This window comes from Otolemur garnettii, unplaced genomic scaffold (assembly GCF_000181295.1).
Source record: "Otolemur garnettii isolate 467f Iridium unplaced genomic scaffold, OtoGar3 scaffold00165, whole genome shotgun sequence".
NCBI classification, from domain to species: Eukaryota; Metazoa; Chordata; class Mammalia; order Primates; family Galagidae; genus Otolemur; species Otolemur garnettii.
This window is the reverse complement of record NW_003852560.1, coordinates 3,514,899-3,521,065: the sequence shown is the minus strand read 5'-3', so window position 1 is coordinate 3,521,065 and position 6,167 is coordinate 3,514,899. Positions and strand designations below refer to the sequence as shown.

The 6,167-nt window shown below is 39.0% G+C and overlaps 1 protein-coding gene across 1 annotated transcript in view; it reads left to right on the top strand.

Moving 5' to 3' along the window:
* The window catches only part of RYR2 (ryanodine receptor 2), a gene marked incomplete at its 5' end in the record, with an annotated part of 583,561 nt that overhangs the window by 431,849 nt on the left and 145,545 nt on the right, over positions 1-6,167 (top strand). The gene's annotated exons all lie outside the window — the stretch shown is intronic.

Sequence of the window (6,167 nt, the reverse complement as noted above, 5' to 3'; positions counted from 1 at the left end):
ACTCATCCACTTTGAGCCTGTGGATTGTGAGTGCTCACAGGAGCTAGGAAAGCCTGAGGCAGCAACTTACCCCTTAACATCATGAAACCAAGTCTCCTGCTCCTTCCTGGGTCCTGGTAGCCTTTTTTTTGGTAGTAGAAACTGTATTCCCAGAGAGAGTCGTTAATTTGGATATCACTCAATTATATAAATCCGGAAATAATATAATCAGAGAAAATAGAAGTACAAATAATTCAATATAAATTCTTTTTTTCCTGCTCTCCGGTCTTGTGTTTATTACAGCCATTCAATTTTAGCATCGAACTGTTTACTGACTACAAAATATCAAAAGATCAAGTGGTATTTCTTAAATATGTACAAATTTTGTTTGTTAATAGGACCCTGTATATAGCCAGGGGAAAAATATCACAGAACCAGGCACCAAAAAAGATCCTATTTGGCTTTAGCAAACTGGACACAGTCAGGTTACACTGCATACAGCCTGTTTTATGCATCCCTCATAGAACGCATCAGAAGAACATCACTATTCTGCCCTAGCCCGTGTTAGTGTACCTTGTAGCCCTAGACTAAGTCTAGATTACCCTTCTCTAATGACACTGCGTGAGACTGTTTTTAATTAGAGTCGTGTGTCATATCACCACGTTTCAGTCAAGGATGGATACCATATAGGACGGTGATCCTGTAAGATTAGAATACCATTATCTTTGCTATACTTTACAGATACACTGAGATGTGCCAGTACCCACCATTGTGTTACACTTGCCCGCAGTATTTAGTGCAGTAATATATTATGCAGGTTGCAGCCAAGTAATGAGGGGTGGTGCCATGCATGGAGCCTAGGTGTGCAGTAGGCTACACTACCTGGGTTTGTGCAGGTGCATTGTGGGACGGCCTCACAATGACAAAATCAACTAATGACACATTTCTCAAACCATACCCCTGTTGTTAAGTGATGCACGGTTGTATTTTATCTTTAGTTTTTGTTTGCCTAATGGAAAAACACTGGTAAATTTTCCTTCTGCCATTAATATTTACAAAATACTACATGTGCTATTTAATGGAAAATAAGATAAATAATAAAAGTAACTTATTCTTGTTACAGTAAGTCAATACTGAACACAGGTGGAATTTAACCTCAGAGAGAAAAATTCATAGGTGAAAAAATGAATAAGGAAATAAATTATGGTTTGTGTGTATGTGTATATATATATGTACGTGTGTGTATATACATACACATACACACATATATATACATAATAATTTCAAAGATTTAAGGTAATAATTTCAAAGGTAATAACTTCAAAGATTTAAGTAGTCACCAATATCAATGTCAATGAACCCGCCACACACACACATATATATACATATACATATATGTATATATGTATATATATGAAATGCTGGCCAGGTATTAAAATTATAATGAGTGTGAGTATCTGATAACTTGGGAAAATAATCATGAAAAATAAATGTTAAAATATTAGCTCACCTTTAAAAAATCTAAATTTGCATGTAAATACTAGTAGGAAATAAACTTAAACGAGTTTTCTCCCCCTCAAGTAGTGTATTCTTTAATTTTTTTTTTTACTATTTTCACGTGTTTTTCAAATTCTTAGAATGAAAAGTCTTACTTTTGTAATCATACAAATATTAATAGGTTTTGAGGCAGCCAGTAGTACCATCATGATAACAAAAACTACAGGTTGAAATGGAATCACCGAAATTTACAAACGTCTGATTTCTTACTAGAGATAAATATCACTTCAGTGAATAAAGTAGATTTAAAAAGGATAAAATAGGTAAAATCTGATGAAGTAGGTAAAAAACTGGGCCTGCTACTATGAAAAAAAAAAACATGTTCATCTACACTGTGTATGGTTTGAATTTATATTTACTGTGTTTCCCTGAAAGTAAGACCTACCCAAAAAATAAGCCCTAGCAGGATTTCTGTGCATTTGTTAAATATAAGCCCTACCACATAATAAGACCTAGTGATGGGCGTGGCTCTGCATTTCAGCGCAGAGCGGTAAGGAAGACTGGAATACCTTTTATCTGCCACAGCTCCTTTCTCTGAGCTGTTCACATTTACGTGGATGTGCGTGTGGTAATTGCAATCACAGGCATCCTATTGTGCATGTGTGAACAGCTAGGGGAAAGGAGTTCACACATCACTAGAGCCAGCCCCACCAACAAGGTCGGGTCCCCCTGTCAGGTTCCAGAAGAAGATGACTTCACTGTATTTGAATAAATGTAGATTGTTGTATTATACTTAATGAAAATAAGACATCCCCTGATAATAAGCCCTAGTGTGTCTTCTTGAGAAAAAATAAATATAAGACAGTGTCTTATTTTCAGGGAAACATGGTAACTGATGGGAGAAGCAATAGTTGTGTCGGTCTAAGTTAACTTCAGTTGAAAATTGATATTTCCATGAGATGCTTAGATGCTTCCTGCCACTAGAAATTTACTGTGTCTAAAGTCAGTGTGATCATGTCTGGAATAGACCTCGTAGTATCTCAGTCAATGAATATGAGCGCAGCTCTAATGAAGAAAGCTGAGCAGTGCTGTGCAATTCAATTGAACTAAGACCACATTAGATGGATAGAGACGGGGCTGGAGATTAATGGAAGTTATGCCATTCCTGTGCCAGTAGGTTGACCTTAAAGAATTTGTAGGTCAGAGATTAATGAAGGGGAATATTTTCTAATTGTAAATAATTGCATAAATACAGTAGCTAGTAATTTAGAGGAAATGTAGGTTATATTGTTATAAATATTCACTACCAGAATAAGCAATCTAAAATTTTAAAAGTTATGTTATTAATTTTTTTTTTTTTTTACTTAATTCATTAGCACTAAGAAGCCATTGAGGCTTTTTTTTTTTTCTTTTTTGCAGTTTTTGGCTGGGGCTGGGTTTGAACCTACCACCTCTGGCATATGGGGCCAGCGCCATACTCCTTTGAGCCACAGGCACCGCCCAGCCATTGAGGCTTTTAGAGTAGTAGAATGATCAGAACTACCCTTTGGGAAGGACAGTCTGGCAGCAAAAGTGGGATTGGTAAGAGCAGGAGAGGTAAGAGGCCACAGCAGGTGTTCTGAAGCCACAGCAGCAACCCAGAGTGTGTGCTGCCCAGATATTCCTGAACCTGGCTGGGTAGGGCGTGCTTTCTGAGGTCTGAGGACAGACACCAACATATAACAACATAGTCCCTAACGCTAATGAACTTAGAGGTACAGGGGAGTGGACACATAACACACAGAGCTGATGCCACAAAAAGCTGTAACGTGAGTCAGTGGAGACACCTAGCAAGTTCTGGGAATGGAGAGAGGATGTAAATACAGGATGTGGGAGGCACGGAAGAGAGAAAGTCCCCGGGACTTGGCCACAGCTAGTAGAACGAAGGGGCCCAACGTGGCTCTGACATTTTAACTCCGAGTAATTGGAACATTGTTGGTGACACTAACAAGAACAGCGTATTTCAGAGAAAGAGTTTTGAGAAGACGTTGTTAAATTGGGGCAGGTATTTACTGAAGTATAGATACTGGCAAGTCATTCAGCTGGGAAATCCAGCAGACAGTTGGAAATAGGAACATCCGAGGCTGATGGAGAGACTAAGGCAGGAAATGACATTTGGGGGGATTATATGTACTTATGTAACGCTCAAATCTCTGAAGGTGGATGAAACTGCAGGTGAGTGGAGAGAGAAACACAAAGTTCTGAATACCAGCATGGGGAGAATTACCACCTTTGGAGGGCTTTCCAAAGGGAGTCTTTGAAGAACACAGACAATGATTAATTAGAAAAGGAAAAAATATCACTGTAAAATAAAATCCGGGGGTGGGACAGGTAATAATTTCAAAGATTTAAGTAGTCACCAATGTCAAGTGCCACAAAGAGCTGTCCAAGGAGTAGAGAGAAAAGTTATTAGATTAGTGGATTGGAGGCGTTGGTGAACTTCAAGGGATTGTCCCAGTGCAAGGCAGTGAATAAAGGCTGAAGACTGGTAGGTGCATGATGGGTTCTGAAGATTGTTGGTAATGACGCGAAACAGAGAAAGGAAGCAATGTTATTATGGGAAATACTTTTTAGAGAAAGCAAAGGCCAGAGTTTATAACAATCAAACCTTATGTTCCATATAGAAACTATGCTCTGAAATTGGCTTGCACAGGAGTGGAAAGAGATACGTCTGATTGGTCTTTTTTGAGGGTCTAGCCTTCTATACATAGATTTCTCTTCGTGTGGTTAGGAAGTAAGTAAGTCATTTCCCCTGACACATTCACAGGCATTTAATATAATCCGACAGAATGGGATACAGAGAAGTTCCTTTTCCTTTTATAGCAAAACATGGTAGGTCTGGGTTAATTGGGTTAAAACACAATCCTCGCATTATAAATTCAGCATCGTCAAGAATATCTCAGAACGTTTCGCCCTGGACACTAGAGTGGAGTAGGTGAAAGTAACACTTAAAATAGATTGGAGTACAGGGCTCTGAAATGTATATAATTCTAAACATAATCCCGTCTGTCTCAAAAGATAGTCCCTGTTTAGTTAGCAGGCGCAAGTTTCAACCATTAAACTCAGTAGATGAGGGCACCTGAAATAAATAGGTCATATTTTATTGTCTTTATTTTTAAAAAATGATGTACGTCCAAACATATATTTCTAACAGCTGTTTGAATAGATCATTGTTTTAAAAGTTCTCACTCTGGTATTTCCCAAAACCTCAGGTTCACTCAGGCATTTGTGAGTGAGTAGTTTCTTGGAAAAGCTATCATATGCCCTATATAATTAATTTCCATTGCTAACTTAATCCACATTGTTACAGGAGTGAGGTGCCTTCACGGAGGATGGCAAAACTTACTGTATAAGAGATCAATCTCACAAAGGTGACAGTCTCTGTTCAGCTTCGTCCAATCATTGCCCTCATTTTACCCCATAGCTAGTCTGAATCTCCAGAATATGTGGTGAGCTGTACATGTGTGTCCTGCTGGTCATGGGAGAGCCCTACAAGGGGGTGTGGGCAGTGAGGATGTAGACAGCCTTCTCATTACTAGGAAAACCAGGCTGAGTGTGGGTGGTGCTTCATGTGGTTAGGAAGCAAGGAGGTCATTTTCCCTGACAAGTTACAAGGGGATCTTAAGGTTATCATTTTGGTAAACTTTTGGATATGAAGAACCTGTGATCTCTGAGAGCTCAGAAAAGCGATGTGAAAATCAAGTCAGTTGTAATCTGGGAAGTTACATACAAGGGTAGAGATTGGCAACAGCTGGGAGAAGACCTCTTCTGGCTTGAGTTGGGAGTAGCACAGGAGTGCTGGGTGTCAGAAAAGTCTCCTAGGAGTAGCACAGCCAGAGCTGGACCCTGATGGGTGGACAGGAGGCAGTGGAGCGTGGAGGGAGGGAAGGCTGCTCTGAAATAAAGGGACCTGCCAGGAGCCCACCCCACTGAGACTTGGTGAAAAGATAGGACAGTAAGTAGCAGGGATGTCTCAGGTTCTGGTTCTCATCTGAGAGTTGGTGCGTAACAGAGCCTTAATCCTGAATGCAAGGTTATTGCAATCTGCCGTTGGTAATTACCGTGAAAGATACAAAGACGCAGGATCTTGCTCTAGAGGAGATAAGAAGCATGCATTAATAGCCTTGCAAGCCATCACCTCTGTAATGTTGGACTCTTGAGCGACCATCAGTTCCTACTTTGCTGGGTTTTAATTTACTGGATGTTTGGTTACAGAAAAGGAATATGATCAAGGTCGGGGAAGAAGGGAATTGCAAATAATAAATCATACTAAAACTTAAAGTTAAAATGTATGCCCAGAATACCATATGTCTGTTGTAAAATAAGGTCCATACATTTTTAAAATAAAACATGATTTGGGTGGTGCCCACATTTGGGCAGGTAAAATTAAATTTTCTTTTCCTGTGGTTTTTCAGTAGTTATATTCTTTGGGGGTTCGTATAGATTGCTTTATATTAATTAGCTTTGCTTTCAATTTTTTTTTTTGGTTTCTTATAATATGTGCTTTTTTAACCATGTTTGTTAAAGATATGCACTCGAAAACTCTTTCTTTAATACCTTTACTCCACATTCTGCTCAGAAAATCAATTCTTTCCGCGTGACATCATGTTGCTTTTTTCTGGCTCATATATCAGCTGTTTTTTTTCTTTTTT